The sequence below is a fragment of the Cibotium barometz genome, chromosome 22, assembly GCF_041138505.1.
Source record: "Cibotium barometz isolate CiBa-2024 chromosome 22, ASM4113850v1, whole genome shotgun sequence".
Classification (NCBI taxonomy): domain Eukaryota; kingdom Viridiplantae; phylum Streptophyta; class Polypodiopsida; order Cyatheales; family Cibotiaceae; genus Cibotium; species Cibotium barometz.
Genome location: NC_141067.1, coordinates 31894617 through 31921556, shown reverse-complemented (window position 1 = coordinate 31921556; position 26940 = coordinate 31894617).

Sequence of the window (26940 nt, the reverse complement as noted above, 5' to 3'; positions counted from 1 at the left end):
AGTTCCATGTCATCTCCATATTGGTAATGGCATAGTACTTTCTCACAAAATAAAATGGACATTTAGCCTTGAATTGAGCAGCACATCTGTCAGCAGACCATACCCAATGCTTCTTGAATTCCAAGCCTTATTTCTATAACCACTGTGAATGCCTCAAGAAGCAATGTTGCACAAAGAGTGTATCATGAACTTTATCATCTGAGACATAAAAGTGCACCTCTTGAATCACTGTGTCATCTTCAGCCTTGCGAGACGATAGGTTATGTGTACAAACAGCATGACTTGATCGGTGTGCCAATGCATGGACTATATCTCATTTTGGTCCTTAAACGAGTAATTCTCTACAAAATCCACAACTCACATAATTACATCTTGCGGAAAGTTCTTTATGCACTATCGAAATTGCTCAGCTTGCCACCTGTACACAAAATTATGTGCAATGAACTATTTAGTGTGAACTTTCAACATCTTCCATACATCAGAACAAGCATGTCCTTTTGAGAGAGGACCTTTCTTACTTTTGCTTTACCCTCATCTCGTCAGCACCCACAATAATGTCCTCAAAGATTTTTACATTGCATACTTTCATGGAATTTTCTTGCTCAGTTGGACAAATATCTAGCTTCCTTTCTAGTCCACACAATTTGCACTCACCCATTAGGCATCCTAGCTTGTGAAATGCAAAATCATAGGGTTTGGGACACACAGAATGACCCCACTAAACACATTCTCGGTAGCACACTTCCCAACCATGTCAACTTTAAAGTAAATTCTACAATTGCATCCACGCGATGGTCTGTCCATACAAGGATGTCCGAATGTGATTGGCTGCCTCCTTGAAATATATCATCTGCATATGCTTGATGTAAAACAAGTGTTTCTGTCTTTTAGCTTGCGCACAAAGAATGGCTTGAACTTTTCAAAATTACGCTGACTAATAACCAATTGTGGGTTTGCAGCTTTGAATCTCAAAAATAAATCTGTCTGCATACATAAGAAGTAGCAAATTTATTACTTTTATGAAATGAATCATAATAAAAAAAAGCATGAAATATGTATGCACATTCAGAATGAATCAACCACACATGCAAAGCTCCAAAACACCATTCAAAATGAATCAAGCACATGTGCAGTGCTTCAAAGCACCATTCAGAATGAATGAAGCATATGTGTAGTCCTTTAAAGCATATCTGCAGTGCTTCAAAGCACCATTCAGAATGAATCAACCATATGTGCAATGTTGCAAAGCACCCTATTATAGATTGAGTCAAGCACACCTATGTTATGCTTCAAAGCATCATGCACATTGAATTAAGCATTTCTACAGTGCTTCAATGCACCACCCAGATTGAGTTAATCTTATTATTGAGCTTTTAAAATATTCAACTTCTTTCATGAGAACATGTGTAGTGAGTAAAAGCACCATGCAAAAAGAATCAAGCATATGTGCAGTGCTTTAAAGCACTTGTAGATTGAGTCAAGCACAACATTGAGCTCATGTGCAGTACGTCAAAGCATCATGCATTTGTGTAGTGATTCAAAGCACCATGCATATTGAGTCTAGCACATCATCTTGCATATGCAAAGCTTCAAAGCACCACACATTGAATCAAGCATATATGCAGTACTACAAAGCACCATGTAGATTGAGTCAAGCTCAAGCATGCTTCTATGCTTTCAAGAGCAACATAAGCACAAAGGCATGTTGAATTTTTAGGTTTAGAGAAGTATAACTCATACAAATGCTGAAATATTCACATAAGAAAAAATTGATACTAAAAAATAAACATTTTTGCATCTATATAGTTTGCATAGGAAACTTACCTGTGTCTCATCAAGAAAGTGGATTGGATGTTTTTTATAGGTGCATCTTCCAATCCGTTGACGACAGATATCCTTCTTGTTTGGAGAAACACGGGTGTTTTTGGTCCAAAAGGCACGAACCAAATCTTTGACCTCATCAAGCTTGCTTAAAGGGCGTTGGCTCTCTTACACAGATCTAGTCGTAATGAACTTTCACCTTCATTGGAACAAAGCCTCTTTGGGCTTCAAATAAATTTCTAGGATATATATCTGCTAGCTTTGCAGCGCGTGTAATGGTAATATCTTCGTAACAATTTATTGCACTTGTCAAACAAGTCAACGCACCTCGCTTTACAAAAAGTTCATCACTTGATTTTGGAGCCTTAATCAAGTACATAGACTCTTTGAATACATGAACCATATCTGAGTTGGCATGCCATCCCTCAACGTATTTTGCAATATGTGCATCCTGTAAGACCTCATCCATAACTTCAGAGCCCATATTCTTCCCAAAAGATGACAATTGCTTAACCAAGTAAACACAAATTCTCTCTTTTGCTACATTCCTTCGATCTTCATCTGATACCATTATCATTTTGGTCTTATGTTTGGCCGCGGCTCTTTGCTCTCTTCTTCAAAAAGCCTCCCAGGATCTAATTATGCTCTTCTCTGTGGTTGCCCTTGCATTTGTAAATCTGAAATCGGTTCTCCTTCAATATGCTCTAGCCTTATTACTTCAACACTCTCCATATGAGAGAGAGAGAGAACAATAGATCCTCAAATAAGATTGGGTAGATACAGAGATTAGGCATAATTTCTTTGTGTGCATGTGTGTGAAAGATGAAGAGAGAGTGAAAGACAGAGATTAGGCATAATTGCTTTGTGTGTGTGTGTGTGTGTGTGTGTGTGAGAGAGAGAGAGAGAGAGAGAGAGAGAGAGAGAGAGAGAGAGAGAGAGCTCTGCTCATAGTGGAGAGAAGAAATTTCCTAATTGCTCAAAGAGATCACTATGCTGGAGAGTATACTGTGATAAAGAGAGAGGGACATGAAATGTCCCATGCTTTTCCGTTTTTAACAATCCACTCCTCTTTTGTTATAAAACGGTTGGAATAACAAACAACAAAAAATAACCTATATGCACTTTTTGGAACATAAGAAAATCCCTTCAAAGCATAAGTGAGGTGCTTTTAGCATGTTGTCCTAGATAATGCTTTTTTAGTGCTTCCTCCATTGCTTTGACCCATATCCAAGATCGCAAAAACCCCCAATGATCTAGAGTTCAATAAAAGCTCGCACACAAAAGCTTGCACAAATATTCTCCAAGTACTATGAGGATGTTCATAAAAGAAGGCCATTATTTAAATGAGGGGGAATTGGTCTTTTTGAGAATTACCAAGTGTAGATATAGTTCACTCAAAGGCAATACATGCACGAAGATTGCTTATCATTATTATAGACCATTCAAAGTGTTGAGGAAATCAATTGTTGCTTCTTCCTACTACTAGGCTACATGATGTTTTCCATGTATCAAATTTGAAGGCTTACTTGGGTCCCGATGTGCAAGTGGTGGTGGTGGATGATGTATCTCCTAATACTTTCCATGTGAGGAACGAGAAAGTGGGCCCACAAAATCTAATCCCCACCTTTCAAATGAACCATATGCTGGGATAGGGTTTAAGGGTCCGGGAACCAATTGCTTATGCCCATATGCCTGGCATACTTCACAGCTTCTGCACCACTTATAGACATCCTTGTTGAGTCGAGGCCAATAATAACCTGTGTTAAGGATCCTCCGAGTTGTGCTGGTGGTGGGTGAGGCAAAGTGACCTGAACATTCATGACATAATTCCATAATCCTTTTAGATTCTTCCAGGCTCACTACCCTCCTAAGAATCTTATCCTTACCTTGCTTGTAAAGAACATCCCCTAGAATTGTGTAAGGATGATCTTTCCTTGTAAGCCTTTGCTTCTGTTGAGGATTCAATCCAGGAGGGAAGTATCCTGTATCTAAATAGCGTTGAACATCTTGGAGCTCAGGCCAACGTGTATCCATTAATGCAAGAATAGCTACTTTGAAAGAAGCCAAAGTTTTAGTAGCCAATTCATCAGCCTTTTGATTATCCTTCTTGTTAACGTGCACAAATTTACAAAACTCAAAAGCTTCTTTTAACTCCATTGCCCTTTTATACAATTCTTGGAGATTAGGACTCCTTGCCTTATATTCTCCTTTCATTTGTCGGATGACCAATTGCGAATCTCCTTTAACCTCTACCTCTTTAATTCCATCTTCTATGCAATCTTATAATCCCCAAATTAATGCATTGTACTCAGCCACATTACTTGATATAGCCTTTGGAAATTCCCTACCCTTGGCCCATACCTCTTTTCCTTCTGGATCAAATAAAACTATCCCCCCAGCCCCACATTGCCTTCCTACTAGAAGAGCTAAAGGCTCCATCAAAATACATAGTGAAAGCAGTTGGTGGTGCCTCCAAATCTTCATATACTTCTTCCTTTGTTCCTGTCTCTTCTTCCTCTTCCTTCCTTGTAAGCAAAGAGAGGCCCTAGTGGTGTTTTCTGTAATAAAAGTGAAAGAGAATTCTTGAATCTCACAAATCCACTTTGCAAACTTTCCTCCTGCAGGATTGGGTTTGCGGACCAAGAATTATAAAGAAGGTTGAGATGTGAGGAAGAAAAAGGGCGAGGTAACAAGTATGACCTGAACTTCTTTACTGCAAAAACAAGAGACAAACCACCTTTCTCCATTTCACCATACCTCTCCTCTCGGCATTAGTGAGTTGTCGGCTTGCATAATACACCGGTTGCATACGCCCTTGCTCTCCCTTTTGCAAGATTATAGCACCCATTGAATGTTATGAGACACTTGGGTCCACATAAAAATCCTCCCCCCACCTAGGAGGCTGCACAATTGGACTTTGACTCATGCATTCCTTGAGCAAACAAAAAGATTGAATTTAATCGGGTCCCCATTGGAAAGAAACATTCTTCTTTGTCAACAGATTTATAGGATACATCTTCTCAGAGAACATGTCAACAAAGCATTGGTAATATTTTGTTTTACCCAAAATCCTCCTTACTACCTCCCTTACATTGGTAGCGGTGGGAGGGCCACAATTGCCTGCACCTTCTCATAATCCATCTCTATGCCTTCTTTTGAGATAACATGTCCCAAGAGAACCACATTCCTTCGTGCCAAGCGGCATTTTCCAAGATTGACACCTTTGCATCATCAATACTTTGCAAGGCCAACCTCAACTTTTCCAAGTGATCCATGCGGCTTGAATAAATACAAAAATCATCCAAAAAGACCCTTATAAACTTTCCCAAGTAAGGTGCAAATACCTAACTCATGAAGCGTTAAAAAGTTGCTGGTGCATTGGTCAAGCCAAATGGCATCACCCTATAGGCATACACTCCCCAAGGGGTGATAAATGAGGTTTTCCTTTTATCTTCTTTACAAATCCGGATTTGAAAGTATCCAGAGTATCCATCACACACTGAATACAACTCATGACTTGCAACTTGATCCAAAATCTCATCCTGAAAGGATAGAGGATAATAATCCCTATTTGTGCATGCATTAAGAGGGTGAAAGTCTACACACACGCTATTTTCCACCCTTTTTGGGAGTGACTACAACTGGGGAAATCCACTCTGAATTCTCTACTGGAAAAATAAATCCAGCTTCAAGCAAATTAGTTACCTCATTCTTAATCACCTCCGCTTGCACTACTCCCAAACGCCTTAGCCGCTGTACCACTGGCTTACTTTGGGGCCTTGAGATAAATCTTGTGCTCTACTAGGGTAACTTGGCGTTCTTGTGAGTAGCTGTTTGCAAAAAGGTTAGGAAATCCATCCAACATTTTTAAGTAATTCTCCCTTTCAGTACCTGCTATGGACTCATCAAGAAGAAGTTCATTCTGTTGGTGGTGAAGACTAGTGAGGTCCACATCTCCTTTCTTGAACATGGTTGAAGAAGCTTCCCCTTCCAAGGCTCCATTGTCTTCAGCATCCCCTCGATCCCTTTCCAGGGAAAGACCAAATGCAACTCCACCTTCCCTTCTGAGATGGAATCCTCGGAGCTACCACTTGTCTCCTCTTCATCGGATGACTCTGACTCTGAACTTTTGGAAGTTGAAGGTTCACCTCTTACCACTTTCTTGTGACGACTCTTGATGTTGTAGTGGATCTTCTTATTCTCACCTTGTAGAATAAGATCACTTGTCTCCCACTTTTGAATTGCCTTCACTTGGCAAAGCCATGGCCTACCCAATATCAATGGGTAAAGCCCTAGCATCAGGCTTTGTAGGAATGACTTGGAAAGTTGTAGGCATAGAAATACCACATACATCCACTCCCAAATTCCTGACAATTCCTAAGGTTTTCACCCTAGTATTATTAGCAAGTTTAATGCAATAGGGAGAGTTAGTAGAATACAACTTTAAATTGGCATCTTTCATTGTTTTTTCACTCATGACATTGATTGACACACCTCCATCAACGTATGCATTAGAAATTGTTTGCCCCTCAATGATGACATCAATCATAGGCACATCATCTCCTACATCAATATCCACCTTTTGAGCCATAAGAGTCCCATTATCCCTCTTCTTCTTTTTCTTAGATTCCCTTGTGCTAGCCAGCTTACCCCATTCCTTTCTGAGCTTTGGAGAGAGTGCCAAAAGCTGCCCAAATGTGATTTGTGCCGTTTTCTCCCTAAGATCTGTTAAGAGGTCATAACTAAGAGATCCTTGTCCAAGAGGAAAGTCAGATTGTCCAATTTTTCTCCTAGACGACTTCTTCTTCTTCTTATTTTTCTCCTCTTCTTCAGATTTATCTTCTTGTTTTTCTTCTTCTTGGCTCCTAGTTTTACGACCCCTTTTTGCCATTAATGGCATTAATGTTTCCTCTTCTTCTTCTGAGCATGTTTTCTCTAAAAGTGCTAAACTTTTATCCTCTCTTTTTCTCAATTTTGGACACTCAGTGTGCGATAGTCCCCCTCTCTTGACATTCATAGCATGTGACACTACTTCTATCCCTAGGTTTATCCTCAACTCGTGGAACCCTAGGTGGCCTTGAGTTGATTAAGTGTAACTTCAAATCAGCAAATTCTGCCATAAGTTGTGCAATGTTATGATCCAAGGATGGAGCTTGTACCTGAGATGTTGAGGCTATCTCTACTCGTGGTGGGGTCGGCACACACTCAGAGGAGAAGATTGGAATGTGGACTCAATATATGAAGAGTGGCCTCCTTCAAAGCAATACAAAGAGCCTCTTTAAAATTAGTGGGATCTTTGCTAAGAACTTTTCCATGCAAGCGGGGATCCAAAGCCATGATAAACTTACTTATCTTAAGGTGCTCCATTGCTAAAGAACTCTTTGAATCTCCCATAGAAGGTGAAAAAGAAGAAGCAACAACATGTAAAGCAGCTTATTGATATTTGATGAACAAGGCTTCATTCCTCACTGAAAAGACAGAAACTGACTCTCCTTCCTTTTGGAAAATATGATCCAATTGCAATAGTAAAGCATTTGTGACTCCACTGTCCCAAATCTCTCCATTGCTTTGGTCAACCTTTCCCAATCATTCTTGGACTCCTCTGGCAAAGCCTCATGCCAAGTTAAGGCCACACCCTCCAAGAAATCTAGAAGTATTTCTGCCCTCTCCTTCATAGACCAACTCGTCAAGCGGCATGCTCGGTTAAACTCTCGGAGATAACTCCCCGGGTCTTATCTTTCCGATCCTTGGAATACCGGAATGTTGAACATCTTGCACCAAAAGATGAGTAGCAACAAGGGAAATTTTCTTATTTCAAAATAACTTTTCTTTAATCATGCGAGACCTTGAGGTTAAAATAGAATAATTCTAAGTAAAACCTACCCGCCCTGTCTCCACCAAAAGATGTGACACAAAGTTGGGGTTTTGACTTCGATCACCTCTTAGAATCAAAACACACTTGTATGAAACCTCACAGCCTCCTCACCTCCCTTTCTCTCCCTAGGTTAAGATAAAGATAAACACATCAAAGGTGAGATCATAATTCATGGAAGGAAAGATGAAAGGCTCAGGAGGAGTAAGAATTTTTGCCAGTCTTGTAGCTCCAAACAAGAGGGCAATTCTTTGTTGGAAGAAAATCTTCTGGCTTAGGATTATGTGAACGGAAACATACGGGGAATGTTAGTAAGGTTCATCCATTCAAATTGGGCAATTTGGACGGAACATCTTAAAGTAAAAGAATATAGCACTCACTTATAAGAGGATAAGATACATGGGATTTGCTTTTTGATAAGAGATTAAGAGGAATTAATCATTATTATAAGATAAAATAATGGCCAAAAGTCTATAAAAATAGAGATACACATAGAATTGTAGTTTTAAATCCATATAGACTGTACAAAAGAGGATTACATAGATAAGTAGAGATTAAAGAGAGCTTTGCACCTATATAAAAACTTTTAAAAACGGGCAACCGAGCGAAAAGTTATGAGCATTTTACTACAAGACTATAAAACTACCAAAATTCGCCTAAAAGTTAGCAACTTTGGGAGAAATTCTGATCATCAATGAAGTAAAGGATTAAGAAATTAGTTAGATGAGTGGAAAGAGAATATAAAGAGCTTCCTAGCCATATGATCAATTTTAGAAACCAATACCCGAGTGATGAGTAATTACCAGTTGAAATTTGGGTATTAGACCACAAAAACTGCACTTCCCTCTCTTTGCATAAAACCTCAATTTTCACATAGCCTCTTGCCTTTCATCTCCTTCATGATTCAAGTTAGAGGGTAAGGGTTAACATTGCTCAGCGGACAATCGTAAAGATTTACCTATGGTCCCCAAAGTCTTTCCACATGCTCATTACCACTAAAACCATTGGTACCTCCAAAGGAGGGCAGCAATAAGGCAAGGGCTACCTTGAGAAGTCACAGGCCCCCCAAGATAATAACTCCTTATCCCACTTATCATGAATCATCAAAGAGGTCCAAAATTGGGTTAAGCGCATGAGGAGCTAATGCTAAATGAGACATTCACATGTAAAGAGAGTGTTTGAATAAGGGTTTGAAGATAAGAGAATGGTAATGACACAAAATGCTCAATTGAGGAGGCTTCATTAATTGATTTGAAAGGGAGAGGAGGGCTCCTTTTCTAGGTGGAGAATCACCCTCTATTCCATTGTTACAAATTACAACATAAAAATCTTCAACCCTTCAGTGACATAAGGGTAGAGTATAATTGAATATGTTCTAAAGAGTATAGTAGGTAAGAGGGAAAAGTGCTTCACAATCAGAATACTTGGTGAAGTGGAAAGGTTTACTTCTTGAGGAGGCTTCCATGTTGGAAGGGTTTGAAGGACTTTGAATGGTGAATAATTGAGGCAAGGGTGGATTATATGCTTGCTGGAATTTTCTATAAATTTTAGTTCTGGAGGCCTTATGAGTATTGGATTAGATCTCCTTTGATGGAGCTTCTATATGTAAAGATCCTTAAGGGAGCTATGTGTTGACATTGGGCTCTATGTAGTGCTGATTTGAGAGCATTTATTGGATTGGATCTCCTTTGATGGAGCTTCTATATGTAAAGATCCTTAAGGGAGCTATGTGTTGACATTGGGCTCTATGGAGTGCTGATTTGAGAGCATTTATATGTACTTTTTTGACCATATGGATGCCATTATGCTCTCATGGTTGAGAAGATTTCACAGCCATACCAATCTTGATCATTTCATGGCGGTTATCTTACATGGTGTGGTGGTATTGAATACCATCTCTTGGGTTGAATGTTAATGGTTTTGAGGATGAAACCTATGGGTAGATTCCATGGAACCTTGGTTGTGTAGAAGCATGCTTTCTTTTATCTTGTGCCCACTTAAGCTCTAATGGGACATCCTCTCTTGTTGCAATCACCCACAATAGAGCTACTTGATTAGTTGGAGTACGATTCTTAAAGAATCACATGATAAAGATGAGGCTTCAAAGAAGAAATGCACCAATACAACTCCACATTTATAGAGTGAAGACTAGAGGAGCTAACTTTGCATAGTGTTATTGATAATCGATTTGTATTAGATGCGGTGGAAGAGAGATGTATCGAGAATGACTAATGTGCGGTGGGTGTGGATTTTGGTAACGTGTAGATGAGGTGGAGGAGAGATGGACAAATTATCAAGAATGACTAATGTGTGGGTGTGGGGTTGGTAACATGTAGATGCTACCCTAAGTGGAGGATAAGGTATCCCTAGAATTTGAAGCCAAGAGTTCTAGAGTATTAAGCACAAACTACTGGGTGAAATCCTAGGCATGCTCTATCTTAATAGCTTAGAAAATCGAAACTTAGTATTTTGATTCTTAACATCTCACACTCACAGCCTTCTCTTCCCCTTCTACATAACCTTAGTCTCTTAATACCCCCCCTCAATACCAACTATGAAAGAATGGAATAGGTGGTATTGGACATAGGATGCCTTTATAACATTAGGCGTACAAGGTTTGGAATATAGGTGTGATTACATTGAGATTTAAAACAATTTCTCAGCGGGGTTAGAGGCTGATACAAAGTTTGCCTCTGACTCTTTGTTAGGACATTTATAAGTGATATGTTCCGTTTGTTTACATTTGTTACATTTCATTTTGTAGGGATATTTGATCCAACAATTATTTGCCAAATGACCCACCTTTTTGCAATGGGCACATCTTACTTTGACAACTTGATGTGACAAAGCTTGTTCGATAGTCGATGAAGTGGTTGCATTTGAAGATTCAGCTCCTCCCTTTGGCCTCTTTTCTTCATCTCAAGACAAGATTGAATGACTCCTTCGAGGGTGGGATTAGGTATGTTCTTCAGGGTGGTGACCAAGGTGGGGTACACCTTCTTGACTGCTTTTAGCAAAATAGCCCCACTGCATCATCTTCATCCATTCTTGCATTCACTGATGCAAGTTGAGCCATAAGGCCCTTCAAGTGAGAGATGAAGGCTCCAATGTCGTCTCCCTCTTTGAGTTCCAAGCTAAAAAATTCAATTTTGAGTGAGATCTTGGAATTCTTACCACGAGCTCCATAGAGCTTATCAAGCTCATCCCATTTCTCCTTTGTAGTCGTCGGAAGCTGGTCCATATGGTGAATGAGAGCCTCATCAAGATGAAGCATGATGATGGCTTGTGCCCTCTCATTATCTTCAATATCTTCAGCCTTTGTTCGATCAATAACCTTAGTGCCGGAGATGAATAGCCAAAAGCCTTTGGACATCATCTTGTACTTGACAAGGACTTGCCAAGTGTGGAAGCCCTCTCCCGAGAACTTCTTGATTTGAGTGTTGTCCTTTGACATTGGGTATTGAAGGAGGTTATTAGAGAGTAATGGGCTGATTTATGAAGAAGAAAAAACCAGAAATTTATGATATTTAGGCTTAATTAGAAAGAGAAAGGCTTATGAGAGTGTAACAACCCTAATCAAGTCAAGAATGTTGCATAAATAGGAGATTAAAATAGTAATTTTTATGGTTTAGCACTTAGGTTTTGTGTCCAATTACTAATTTTGATGGGGATTAGCTTCATTAGTGTTAAAGAACACTTTGTTTGGTGATGAAGATCACCATTAGTGTTTAAAAAACATGATTAGTGCTTAAGAGCATATTTCTAGCATCTAATGACACTTGTAGTGGTGATTAAGATCACCATTAGTGTTTAATAACACTCTTAGTGTTTAAAAACACTTTCGAGGAACTCCCCTTTGTTGGATTAGAAGCTTCATTAGTGTTAATCAACACTATTAGTGCTCATAAGCACATTTTGAAGAGATTTGAGAGCTTGAAGATGAAGAGGAAGCTTGAAGATGTGATGAATGAGACTTATGATGCCTCATATGGTTGGCCACCGCTTCAAAATCAAGAGAAAGATCAGCAAAACCAACAAGCTCTCACACTATCACTTGGGTGATTAGAGCAAAGAGGGGAGGATTAGAGCAAGAAAAAAAAAGATTTGAAGCTTTAATGGAGAGCTTCCATGGAGAAAACTGCAGCCGCCTGGTTTTTCGCTTCCCACAGCCGATTCACGCTTCCATTGCACAGCTGAAAATCGAGCTGTAGACTCATGAAACATTGGGCTTCAAAAGCCCTAAGACAATACTGGCTCTAGTCTCATGTACACGGTGCATTTCTGTACGACCACACCGGCGATGCAGAAAATTGGCGTCGGCACACTCAGTGAGGAATGCTGCAGTAGCGCAACAGTAAATCAGTCAATTGGCCGTACGTTCGTGAACGCCCAGGCCTCCTCTTCATTTCCCATGTTGAGAGCTCAGCGAGTTATGGTATCCACGAGCTGCTAGAGCTCAGAGGGTTGAGCTCCACAAGGAGAAGATAAGAGAAAATGAAGATTTTTGACCTATTCTACACCACAAATGTGACCTACTCAACCAAAGCTCTAGATACCATGTTGAGAAAACATGGTGCTCATGCTAGATCAAGTGTGTGGAGGAGAGGAAGTCACAAAATACAAGAAAACTATAATGCTTATTAAGTTGTTTATGAATACAACTAGGCCTTGCTCAATACAAAATGCCTCCTAGCTCCACCTTTAAATAGATGAGCTAGTGGACCTTAAGTCCCTTCACACTCACACCCTTCTCTTCCCCTTCTACATAACCTTAGTCTCTTAATACTTATAACCCTTTTGAATAGTGAGATAATCACACCTCTTGTATTATGCGTTGAGTAGGCCTTATACTCAAACAAAGTAATGTAGAGATAGACCTTCATCTAGAGGTCGAGGTGCAATGGATATGGAAAAAGAAATCATAAATAACAATAATAGGATTCCAATTTTTAAACAAGTGGAGGAGGCCACTCTAAGTTATGGCGAGACAAAGAAGCTTAGGTGGATGTGACAAAGAAACCAAGGTGAAAATATGATAAATTACTATTATTGTGGAAAACTAGGGCATATAGCAAAGGTTTGTGATACAAAGAAAAATGAAATAAAAAGTGGAAGGTTAGTAGGGAACTTATGCATAATCAAAAACAAGGTTGAAAATAGAAGTGAGCATCTATTTGTAATAAAAAGCAGAATGAAATAAAAAGTGGGAAGTTATAGTAGGGAAAGTATGCATCATCAATAAGAAGGCTGAAGATAGAAGTGAGCACCCATTTTTGATATCATATAGTATTCCACCACAATAACAGATGTGTCAAATTCATGTGATACATAATATCTTGATTCGGGTGCATCTAACCGCATGACCAACCATGGTGACACCGGTTTAGAGAATTGAGGGATTTGGAAAAACCAGTATATGTGGAAATAGGTGAAAATATAGTACACCCTATTGCGCATGTTAGTAAAGTTCCTTTGTCTATGAAAGATGGAAAAAAGAAGTACCTTACTATGCTTCATGTGCCAAACATAACAAAGAACCTAGATTCTATTGGGAAAATTTCAGGACGCTTGGATTGCGGAGTCAAGTGAGCTAGGGAGCATCGTCACCCACGGGTTGTTTCTCCCTTGAGAGCCTCTAACCAATGAGCTTGAACACGATAAGTTTACTAATCCTAACATTATCCAATCCAAATAGAAGGACTTGAGTCAGGGCTATTGAGGCCCTAGACTCACCACTCTCCATGTGAGGAGTGTAAACTCTCTCACTACGCTTATCCACCTTATCTACTGATGGGCTCTGATTCCAATCTTCTTTATTAGGTTTTATTTCATCTCTTTAACATAACCATTACATAAAGATATCATTACAACTTAATCCTTTTTACATTCTTTCCACTTGCATGATCTTTCAAATTTATGTTAACACACCCACTTAGTAATTTGCTTTCAAAAAGAGTAACTATGATAAACAATATTCTTAATTACTTTCACTTATAAATTAGTTATAAATAGGAACAACAAGACCTAGATTAAGAGAAGACAATCCTTTTTACTCACGCGGTTTCGCCCTTGAGAGCCTCTAACCAACGAGCTTGAACACGATAAGTTTACTAATCCTAACATCATCCAATCCAAATAGAAGCACTTGAGTCAGGGCTATTGAGGCCCTTGACTCACCACTCTCCATGTGAGGAGTGTAAACTCTCTCACTATGCTTATCCACCTTATCTACTGATGGGCTCTGATTCCAATCTTCTTTATTAGGTTTTATCTCATCTCTTTACATAACCATTACATAAAGACATCATTACAACTTAATCCTTTTTACATTCTTTCCACTTGCATGATCTTTCAAATTTATGTTAACACACCCACTTAGTAATTTGCTTTCAAAAAGAGTAACTATGATAAACAATATTCTTAATTACTATCACTTATAAATTAGTTATAAATAGGAACAACAAGACCTAGATTAAGAGAAGACAATCCTTTTTACTCACGCACACCAAGCTCTCTACTCACGAATTTAAAACGAAATCTCCCTTTAATTTCCTACACTCTCACGAAACCCATGTTTCTCTCATAACCCATATTTGTCTCGTATAGTACAAGATAGGGAAACAGATAGGGAAACCATAGCTTGTGCTATGCCCAATCATACACACTTAATTCATCCTCTCTTATTTCCAATTTACAATTAGAAATAACCTTTCTCTACTTAATGAGAGGTAAACATCTAACCCTAATTAACCATACAAATCCCCAAACATAGCACTATAAAGGAAAAACCATAACAAGAATGACCATAGTCTATTTGAGAGATTAGGAAAGGTAGATTATCTCTAATCTCCATGAAAAGCATAAAGGAGATGCTTAAGGTAATTGAGAATTAAGAAAACATAAAGAAAGGGAAGATTGTTCCATCCATGTGTCCATAAATGCTCACACTACATGTGCCTCATTACACTTTCCATGTGCTACCTTTTTTACCTTTGACTTTATCTTTTACAAATGACCATACAAATCAACCATTGCCAATGTACCCTTAGTCTATTCCTCTTTCTAATGTGCATGCTCCTCCCCTTCCTCTATTAATGTTGCACCCTCACACATTCCTTTTCTCAACAAGAACCTCCTCACCCAGCTCTTGTAGGGATCAAGAAAAATATAGAGGAGGATGTGGTCATAGTTGTGATCTTAAAGAGCTTACCCCAAGGTGAGTTTAGTAACACTTTAACTACTCTCACAAACTTTCTAGCCCAAAAACTAGTAGATGTGGAAGCGTCTTTACTAGATAAACATTGTCATAACACTAATTATTTTCTTAATCTCATGAATTAATCCATTTGCTTGGCTCTTTAATATGCTTTAATCATGTATTAATCCATTTGCTTAGCTCTTTAATCATGTATTAATCCATTTACTTAGCTGCTATTTAATATGCTTTAATCATATATTAATCCATTTTCTTAGCTCTTTAATATGCTTCAATCATGGGCCTAATCATTGTCTTCAATCCATCATTATAGTTTTCACTATGCACAAGGAGGGTGCAAGGGCTACTACGCCAAGAGGAAATCCAGAGAGAAGGGAAAGGAAACTCAAAAAGTATCACTTGAAAAACTCAATGGACTCCAAGATTGAAGGCTTTTGTAGAACCCAAGCTTAAATCATGTTCTCAATTCAAAAGTAAAACTTGTTAAGTTGTAAGTTTCAATTGCTCACTAAACACAATGTGGATTCATACCTAAACCCTTATATTATTATCTACCATTCTTAGAACTTTATTTCTAGGACTCATTAGCCTAAATTCATAAGTCTTCATAAATCCAAGATGCTTTCATGTCATATCCCCTCCTCCTTGGAGCACACTCTTCGTCAAGGAGATCATTGTTAACAGTACATAGGTTACTAATGTGGCTTGTTTTGGGAAATGATCTAGGCCATTTACCTTGTACATAAAACTCTATCTAAAGCTCAATGGTTGTGCATTCACTCTTACAAAACCACATGATTCATTATCCAAATAAGAGAGACTTTGGACTGGATCAACAAAATGGGAGATCCCAAGGTGTTATATTTTCCATTTGAAGGCATCACTTAAACCATCACTCCTTTCACTAAGGCCAATGCATGTTGTAGCTAAAATGTGTTATCTCTGAACTCTTCAACCATCTTCTCCTGCTTTAAAAAAACCCTCCCACCATGCCGCTAGAGAGCTCGCTGGAAAAAACACATGTGCAGCATGTATTGTCTCCTTGATCTCGTTCAAACAATTCAGGAAATCAACAGAGTGATTTTCTTTCTCAGCTTTTTATGTCTCACTTGTTGTAGAGAGCAGCATGTACTTTACTCGTTTAATTTCACGAGTGACAAGGACCAAATAGTAAGAACTTCAAACCCTCTGCTGGCAACCAATCTTCTGAGTTTGAGTATTTTTTACACCACATGAGAGTATGTTCCTCCACTTGGTTAATTCTAAATTGATACTAAAAACTATGATCATTGAGCTGTGCAAATGATGGCCTGTTAGTGGCCTCTCTGGTCGCAAAGCATCTAAAACCATATAATTCTTCCATGATTTGATGGAGGGCTTGGCAACATATGCATCCTCTAACAAGGTGCAAATCTGTGAAAGGTCAAATGCATTTTTCTTTGCTAAATTGATTGAGAATCTACTAAACATCTGGTCAATCTGGTCATGTGTGTGTCCCACCAACAAAAACCCAAGCTTGACTTTCTTGAATATCTTCTTTTTTACACGCATATTCAAGTACACAAGGAAAACTTGGTTTTTGTATTCTCTGCTAGTGTTACTACCCAGTTGTAAGTAGAGAACGGGTGGTAGTTTGCCTTACCATTCTCTGATGATGTTTTGAATGATGGTAATTGGTCAAATTAGGATCATTATGAATGTTAGGAAAATTAACAAAGATCCTTGATGACATGACACCAAAACTAAGGCTCCTACAACATGGAGTTGGATAAATTTTTCCTCCTTGAGATTCTTAGGAGGACGCATAAAATGAGGAACATGGTTTTCTTTTGATCCATGCCATCAATGACAAGGAATAAATATTTCTCCTTATTCTCTAAACACTTTTTCCTGTGCTTTGCTACTTTTTGGTGCTCTGTGCTGTGTGTCTCCCTAACCCATGGGACTAGATAGGGTTAGGCTAGACTGATGGATCCCTAAAATTAGACTCAATTCTATTATGGTATGATTGATGAAGTAAATCCCGGATAGTCATTGTTTTATGCAAAAGAATAAACGGTTGTGCCTCTCGAGATGAGGAAAAAAGCGTTGGTCTCTATGATCCAAGTGCAAGCCTTTTCCTTGATCTGACCACGTGACTTACGGGTTCAGACGGATTAGTTTGGTTAGTTAAGGCTCTTGACTACGTTAGAATAAAAATATCCTAGAGGAATCGCTCGTGCTTTCTAGGCGAGGGAAGTATTTCCAGGTTTGGTTTTGGAAGAACCAAGGGATTAGTCTCTTGTCTGGATATCCATGGGGCGAGGCCCCGAGTGAGAGCTCCGCCCTGTGCAGCAAGAAGTGCTACTTCCACTGCTAGCACCCCCGAAATCGTTGCGCGGAGTGGGCAGGGATCTTTCAAGGTGGCTACATAACAAGTTTAGAATATCGCATAAATACTGGTAATTATGTGTGTATGGATCACACATTATTGGAGATTATAAGATTGGTGTGAGTGTAAAAGTTATTGCAAGGGACTATATAATACCATCTTTGGTGTAAGTGAAAGTTACTGTAGGTAATAATGGCTAACAATCTATCCTAGATTGTGAGTGTAAAGCTAGACAAGTATAACTTCCAAGTGTGGAAGTTCAAGATGGTAGACTTTCTCATGAGAAAATGTCGTCACCTCTATTGCAGATCTGTGGAAGGTCAAATGCACTTTTCTTTGCTGAATTGATTGAGTCAATTGATTGAGAAAATGTCGTCACCTCTATTGCAGATCTGTGGAAGGTCAAATGCACTTTTCTTTGCTGAATTGATTGAGAACCTACTAAACATCTGGTCAATCTAGTCATGTGTGTGTCCCACCAACAAAAACCCAAGCTTGACTTTCTTGAATATCTTCTTTTTTACAAGCATATTCAAGTACGCAAGGAGAACTTGGTTTTTTTTTCCTCTGCTCTACTGTTACTACCCAGTTTAAAAAGTAGAGTACGGGTGGTAGTTTGCCTTACCATTCTCTGATGATGTTTTGAATGATGGTAATTGTCAATTTAGGATCATTATGAATGTTAGGAAAATTAACAAAGATCCTTGATGACATGACACCAAAACTAAGGCTCCTACAACATGGAGTTGGATAAATTTTTCCTCCTTGAGATTCTTAGGAGGACGCATAAAATGAGGCAACATGGTTTTCTTTTGATCCATGCCATCAATGACAGGGAATAAATATTTCTCCTTATTCTCTAAACACTTTTTCCTGTGCTTTGCTAATTTTTGGTGCTCTGTGCTGTGTGTCTCCCTACTAACCCATGGGACTGGATAGGGTTAGGCTGGACTGATGGATCCCTAAAATGAGACTCAATTCTGTTATGGTACGATTGAGGAAGTAAATCCCGGATAGTCCTTGTTTTATACAAAAGAATCAACGGTTGTGCCTCTCGATGAGGAAAAAAGCGTTGGTCTCTATGATCCAAGTACAAGCCTTTTCCTTGATCTGACCATGTGACTTACGGGTTTAGTCGAATCAGTTCGGTTAGTTAAGACTCTTGACTACGTTAGAATAAAAATATCCTGGAGGAATTGCTCGTGCTTTCTAGGCGAGGCAAGTTGGTTTGTTAGTCTCTTGTCCAGATATCCGTGGGGTGAGGCCCTGAGTGAGAGCTTTGCCCTGTGCAAGAAGTGCTACTTCCACTGCTAGCACCCCCCCCAAATTGGTTGTGTGAAGTGGGCAGGGATCTTCCAAAGTGGCTACATAACAAGTTTAGAATATCGCATAAATACTGGTAATTATGTGTGTATCGATCACACATTATTGGAGATTGCAAGATTGGTGTGAGCGTAAAAGTTATTGCAAGGGACTATATAATACCATATTTGGTGTAAGTGAAAGTTACTATAGGTAATAATGGCTGACAATCTATCCTAGATTGTGAGTGTAAAGCTAGACAAGTACAACTTCCAAGTGTGGAAGTTCAAGATGATAGACTTTCTCATGGGAAAATGTCATCACCTCTATTGGAGTACCAATTGATGACAAAAACTTGGTTTTGGTTACACTGAATGGGCTTGGAAAAGACTATGATTAGTTATGGACATCTATCCAAACTTGAGAAAATTTGTCAAACTTTTAGGACCTTATAACCCTTTTGAATAGTGAGATAATCATCCCTCTTGTATTATGCGTATGAGTAGGCCTTATACTCAAACAAAGGTAATGTAGAGATAGACCTTCATCTAGAGGTCTAGGTGCGATCCATATGGAAAAAGGAATCATGGAGAACAATAATAGGATTCCAATTTTTAAACAAGTGGAAGAGGCCACTATAAGTCATGGGGAGACAAAGAACCCTAGGTGGATGTGACAAAGAAATCAAGGTGAAAATATGATAAATTACTATTATTGTGGAAAACTAGGGCATATAGCAAAGGTTTGTGATACAAAGAAAAATGAAATAAAAAGTGGAAGGTTAGTAGGGAGCTTTTGCATAATCAAAAACAAGGTTGAAGATAGAAGTGAGCACCTATTTGTAATAAAAAGAAGAATGAAATAAAAAGTGGGAAGTTATAGTAGGGAAAGTATGCATCATCCTAATAAGAAGGCTGAAGATAGAAGTGAGCACCCATTTTTGATACAATATAATATTCCACCACAATAACAGATGCGTCAAATTCATGTGATACATAATATCTTGATTCGGGTGCATCTAACCGCATGACCAGCCATGGTGAGACCGGTTTAGAGAATTGAGGGATTTGGAAAAACCAGTATATGTAGAAACAGGTGAAAATATAGTACACCCTGTTGCGCATGTTAGTAAAGTTCCTTTTTTTATGAAAGATGGAAAAAAGAAGTACCTTACTATGCTTCATGTCCAAACATAACAAAGACCCTAGATTCTATTTGGAAAATTTCATGACGCTTGGACTGCGGAGTCGACTCAGCTAGGGAGCATCGTCACCCAGGGGCCGTTTCGCCCTTGAGAGCCTCTAACCACAACGAGCTTAAACACGATAAGTTTACTGATCCTAACATTATCCAATCCAAATAGAAGGACTTGAGTGAGGGCTATTGAGGCCCTTGACTCACCACTCTTCATGTGAGGAGTGTAAACTCTCTCACTACGCTTATCCACCTTATCTACTGATGTGGTATGATTCCAATCTTCTTTATTAGGTTTTATTTCATCTCTTCAATTACATAAAGACATCATTACAACTTAATCCTTTTTACATTCTTTCCACTTACATGATCTTTCAAATTTATGTTAACACATCCACTTAGTAATTTGCTTTCAAAAAGAGTAACTATGATAAACAATATTCTTAATTACTATCACTTATAAATTAGTTATAAATAGGAACAACAAGACCTAGATTAAGAGAAGACAATCCTTTTTACTCACGCACACCAAGCTCTCTACTCACGAATTTAAAACGAAATCTTCCTTTTATTTCCTACACTCTCACGAAACCCATGTTTCTCTCATAACCCATATTTGTCTCGTATAGTACAAGATAGGGAAACCATAGCTTGTGCTATCCCCAATCATACACACTTAATCCATCCTCTCTTATTTCTTATTTACAATTAGAAATAACCTTTCTCTACCTAATGAGAGGTAAATATCTAACCCTAATTAACCATACAAATCCCCAAACATAGCACTATAAAGGAAAAACCATAACAAGAATGACCATAGTCTATTTGAGAGATTAGGGAAGGTAGATTATCTCTAATCTCCATGAAAAGCATAAAGTAGATGCTTAAGGTAATTGAGAATTAAGAAAACATAAAGAAAGGGAAGATTGTTCCATCCATGTGTCCATAAATGCTCACACTACATGTGCCTCCTTATACTTTCCATGTGCTACCTTTTTTACCTTTGACTTCACCTTTTACCAATGACCATACAAATCAACCTTTGCCAATGTACCCTCAGTCTATTCCTCTTTCTAATGTGCATGCTCCTCCCCTTCCTCTATTAATGTTGCACCCTCATACATTCCCTTTCTCAACAAGAACCTCCTCACCCAACTCTTGTAGGGATCAAGAAAAATATAGAGGAGGATGTGGTCATAGTTGTGCTCTTAAAGAGCTTACCCCAAGGTGAGTTTAGTAACACTTTAACTACTCTCACAAACTTTCTAGCCCCAAAACTAGTAGATGTGGAAGCGTCTTTACTAGACAAACATTGTCATAATACTAATTATTTTCTTAATCTCATGAACTAATCCATTTGCTTGGCTCTTTAATATGATTTAATCATGTATTAATCCATTTGCTTAGCTCTTCAATATGCTTTAATCATGTATTAATCCATTTGCTTAGCTACTATTTAATATGCTTTAATCATATATTAATCCATTTTCTTAGCTCTTTAATATGCTCACTAAACACAATGTTGATTCATACCTAAACCCTTATATTATTATCTACCATTCTTAGAACTTTATTTCTAGGACTCATTAGCCTAAATTCATAAGTCTTCATAAATCCAAGATGCTTTCATGTCATATCCCTTCCTCCTTGGAGCACACTCTTCATCAAGGAGATCATTGTTAACAATACATAGGTTATTAATGTGGCTTGTTGGGAAATGATCTAGGCCATTTACCTTGTACATAAAACTCTTATCTAAACCTCAATGGTTGTGCATTCACTCTTACAAAACCACATGATTCATTATCCAAATAAGAGAGACTTTGGATTGGATCAACAAAATGGGAGATCCCAAGGTGTTATATTTTCCTTTTGAAGGCATCACTTAAACCATCACTCCTTTCACTAAGGCCAATGCATGTTGTAGCTAAAATGTGTTATCTCTGAACTCTTCAACCATCTTCTCCTACTTTGGAAAAAAACTCTACCACCATGCCGCCAGAGAGCTCGCTGGAATAAACACATGTGCAGCATGTATTGTCTCCTTGATCTCGTTCAAACAATTTAGGAAATCAACAGAGTGATTTTCTTTCTCAGCTTTTTATGTCTCGCTTGTTGTAGAGAGCAGCATGTACTTTACTCATTTAATTTCACGAGCGACAAGGACCAAATAGTAAGAACTTCAAACCCTCTGCTGGCAACCAATCTTCTGAGTTTGAGTATTTTTTGCACCACATGAGAGTATGTTCCTCCACTTGCTTAATTCTAAATTGATACCAAAAACTATGATCATTGAGCTGTGCAAATGATGGCTTGTTAGTGGCCTCGTTGGTGGCAAAGCATCTAAAACCATATGTTTCTTCCATGATTTGATGGAGGGCTTGGCAACATATGCATCCTCTAACAAGGTGCAAATCTGTGGAAGGTCAAATGCACTTTTCTTTTCTAAATTGATTGAGAATCTACTAAACATCTGGTCAATCTGGTCATGTGTGTGTCCCACCAACAAAAACCCAAGCTTGACTTTCTTGAATATCTTCTTTTTTACAAGCATATTCAAGTACGCAAGGAGAACTTGGTTTTTGTTTTCTCTGCTACTGTTACTACCCAGTTTAAAAAGTAGAGAACGGGTGGTAGTTTGCCTTACCATTCTCTGCTAGCACCGCCCCGAATTCGTTGTGTGAAATGGGCAGGGATCTTTCAAAGTGGCTACATAACAAGTTTAGAATATCGCATAAATACTGGTAATTATGTGTGTATCGATCACACATTATTGGAGATTGCAAGATTGGTGTGAGCGTAAAAGTTATTGCAAGGGACTATATAATACCATATTTGGTGTAAGTGAAAGTTACTGTAGGTAATAATGGCTGACAATCTATCCTAGATTGTGCGTGTAAAACTAGACAAGTACAACTTCCAAGTGTGGAAGTTCAAGATGATAGACTTTCTCATGGGAAAATGTCGTCACCTCTATTGGAGTACCAATTGATGATAAAAACTTGGTCTTGTTTACACTAAATGGGCTTGGAAAAGACTATGATTAGTTATGGACATCTATCCAAACTTGAGAAAATTTGTGAAACTTTTAGGACCTTATAACCCTTTTGAATAGTGAGATAATCATCCCTCTTGTATTATGCGTATGAGTAGGCCTTATACTCAAACAAAAGTAATGTAGAGATAGACCTTCATCTAGAGGTCTAGGTGCGATCCATATGGAAAAAGGAATCATGGAGAAAAATAATAAGATTCCAATTTTTAAACAAGTGGAAGAGGCCACTCTAAGTCATGGGGAGACAAAGAAGCCTAGGTGGATGTGACAAAGAAACCAAGGTGAAAATATGATAAATTACTATTATTGTGGAAAACTAGGGCATATAGCAAAGGTTTGTGATACAGAGAAAAATGAAATAAAAAGTGGGAGGTTAGTAGGGAACTTATGCATAATCAAAAACAAGGTTGAAGATAGAAGTGAGCACCTACTTCTTGTAATAAAAAGAAGAATGAAATAAAAAGTGGGAAGTTATAGTAGGGAAAGTATGCATCATCCTAATAAGAAGGCTGAAGATAGAAGTGAGCACCCATTTTTGATATAATATAATATTCCCCCACAATAACAGATGCGTCAAATTCATGTGATACATAATATCTTGATTCGGGTGCATCTAACCGCATGACCAGCCATGGTGAGACCGGTTTAGAGAATTGAGGGATTTGGAAAAACCAGTATATGTAGAAATAGGTGAAAATATAGTACACCCTGTTGTGCATGTTAGTAAAGTTCCTTTGTCTATGAAAGATGGAAAAAAGAAGTACCTTACTATGCTTCATGTGCCAAACATAACAAAGACCCTAGATTCTATTGGGAAAATTTCATGACGCTTGGACTGCAGAGTCGACTGAGCTAGCGAGCATCATCACCCAGGGGCTGTTTCGCCCTTGAACGCCTCTAACCAATGAGCTTGAACACCATAAGTTTACTAATCCTAACATTATCCAATGCAAATAGAAGGACTTGAGTCAGGGCTATTGAGGCCCTTGACTCACCACTCTCCATGTGTGAGGAGTGTAAACTCTCTCACTACGCTTATCCACGTTATCTACTTTATTAGGTTTTATTTCATCTCTTTAACATAACCATTACATAAAGACATCATTACAACTTAATCCTTTTTACATTCTTTCCACTCGCATGATCTTTCAAATTTATGTTAACACACCCACTTAGTAATTTGCTTTCAAAAAGAGTAACTATGATAAACAATATTCTTAATTACTATCACTTATAAATTAGTTATAAATAGGAACAACAAGACCTAGATTAAGAGAAGACAATCCTTTTTACTCACGCACACCAAGCTCTCTACTCACGAATTTAAAACGAAATCTCCCTTTAATTTCCTACACTCTCACGAAACCCATGTTTCTCTCATAACCCATATTTGTCTCGTATAGGACAAGATAGGGAAACCATAGCTTGTGCTATGCCCAATCATACACACTTAATTCATCCTCTCTTATTTCTAATTTACAATTAGAAATAACCTTTCTCTACTTAATGAGAGGTAAACATCTGACCCTAATTAACCTTACAAATCCCCAAACATAGCACTATAAAGGAAAAACCATAACAAGAATGACCATAGTCTATTTGAGAGATTAGGGAAGGTAGATTATCTCTAATCTCCATGAAAAGCATAAAGGAGATGCTTAAGGTAATTGGAAATTAAGAAAACATAAAGAAAGGGAAGATTGTTCCATCCATGTGTCCATAAATGCTCACACTACATGTGCCTCCTTACACTTTCCATGTGCTACCTTTTTTACCTTTGACTTCACCTTTTACAAATGACCATACAAATCAACCTTTGCCAATGTACCCTTAGTCTATTCCTCTTTCTAATGTGCATGCTCCTCCCCTTCCTCTATTAATGTTGCGCCCTCACACATTCCTTTTCTCAACAAGAACCTCCTCACCCAGCTCCTGTAGGGATCAAGAAAAATATAGAGGAGGATGTGGTCATAGTTGTGCTCTTAAAGAGCTTACCCCAAGGTGAGTTTAGTAACACTTTAACTACTCTCACAAACTTTCTAGCCCCAAAACTAGTAGATGTGGAAGCGTCTTTACTAGATAAACATTGTCATAATATTAATTATTTTCTTAATCTCATGAACTAATCCATTTGCTTGGCTCTTTAATATGCTTTAATCATGTATTAATCCATTTGCTTAGCTCTTCAATATGCTTTAATCATGTATTAATCCATTTGCTTAGCTACTATTTAATATGCTTTAATCATATTTTAATCCATTTTCTTAGCTCTTTAATATGCTTTAATCATGGGCCTAATCATTATCTTCAATCCATCATTATAGTTTTCACTATGCACAAGGAGGGTGCAAGGGCTACTACACCAAGAGGAAAGCCAGAGAGAAGGGAAAGGAAACTCAAAAAGTATCACTTGAAAAACTCAATGGACTCCAAGATTGAAGGCTTTTGTAGAACCCAAGCTTAAATCATGTTCTCAATTCAAAAGTAAAACTTGTTAAGTTGTAAGTTTCAATTGCTCACTAAACACAATGTTGAGTCATACCTAAACCCTTATATTATTATCTACCATTCTTAGAACTTTATTTCTAGGACTCATTGGCCTAAATTCATAAGTCTTCATAAATCCAAGATGCTTTCATGTCATATCCCCTCCTCCTTGGAGCACACTCTTCATCAAGGAGATCATTGTTAACAATACATAGGTTATTAATGTGGCTTGTTGGGAAATGATCTAGGCCATTTACCTTGTACATAAAACTCTTATCTAAACCTCAATGGTTGTGCATTCACTCTTACAAAACCACATGATTCATTATCCAAATAAGAGAGACTTTGGATTGGATCAACAAAATGGGAGATCCCAAGGTGTCATATTTTCCATTTAAAGGCATCACTTAAACCATCACTCCTTTGTCTAAGGCCAATGCATGTTGTTGTAGCTAAAATGTGTTATCTCTGAACTCTTCAACCATCTTCTCCTAGTTTGGAAAAAAACTCTCCCACCATGCCGCCAGAGAGCTCACTGGAAAAAACACATGTGCAGCATGTATTGTCTCCTTGATCTCGTTCAAACAATTCAAGAAATCAACAGAGTGATTTTCTTTCTCAGCTTTTTATGTCTCGCTTGTTGTAGAGAGCAGCATGTACTTTACTCGTTTAATTTCACGAGCGACAAGGACCAAATAGTAAGAACTTCAAACCCTCTGCTGGCAACCAATCTTCTAAGTTTGAGTATTTTTTGCACCACATGAGAGTATGTTCCTCCACTTGCTTAATTCTAAATTGATACTAAAAACTATGATCATTGAGCTGTGCAAATGATGGCCTGTTAGTGGCCTTGTTGGTCGCAAGGCATCTAAAACCATATGTTTCTTCCATGATTTGATGGAGGGCTTGGCAACATATGCATCCTCTAACAAGGTGCAAATTTGTGGAAGGCCAAATGCACTTTTCTTTGCTAAATTGATTGAGAATCTACTAAACATCTGGTCAATCTGGTCATGTGTGTGTCCCACCAACAAAAACCCAAGCTTGACTTTCTTGAATATCTTCTTTTTTACAAGCATATTCAAGTACACAAGGAAAACTTGGTTTTTGTTTTCTCTGCTAGTGTTACTACCCAGTTGTAAGTAGAGAACGGGTGGTAGTTTGCCTTACCATTCTCTGATGATGTTTTGAATGATGGTAATTGGTCAAATTAGGATCATTATGAATGTTAGGAAAATTAACAAAGACCCTTGATGACATGACACCAAAACTAAGGCTCCTACAACATGGGGTTGGATAAAATTTTCCTCCTTGAAATTCTTAGGAGGACGCATAAAATGAGGAACATGGTTTTCTTTTGATCCATGCCATCAATGACAAGGAATAAATATTTCTCGTTATTCTCTAAAAACTTTTTCCTGTGCTTTGCTAGTTTTTGGTGCTTTGTGCTGTGTGTCTCCCTAACCCATGGGACTGGATAGGGTTAGGTTAGACTGATGGATCCCTAAAATGAGACTCAATTCTGTTATGGTATGATTGATAAAGTAAATCCCGGATAGTCGTTGTTTTATGCAAAAGAATAAATGGTTGTGCCTCTGGAGATGAGGAAAAAAGCGTTGGTC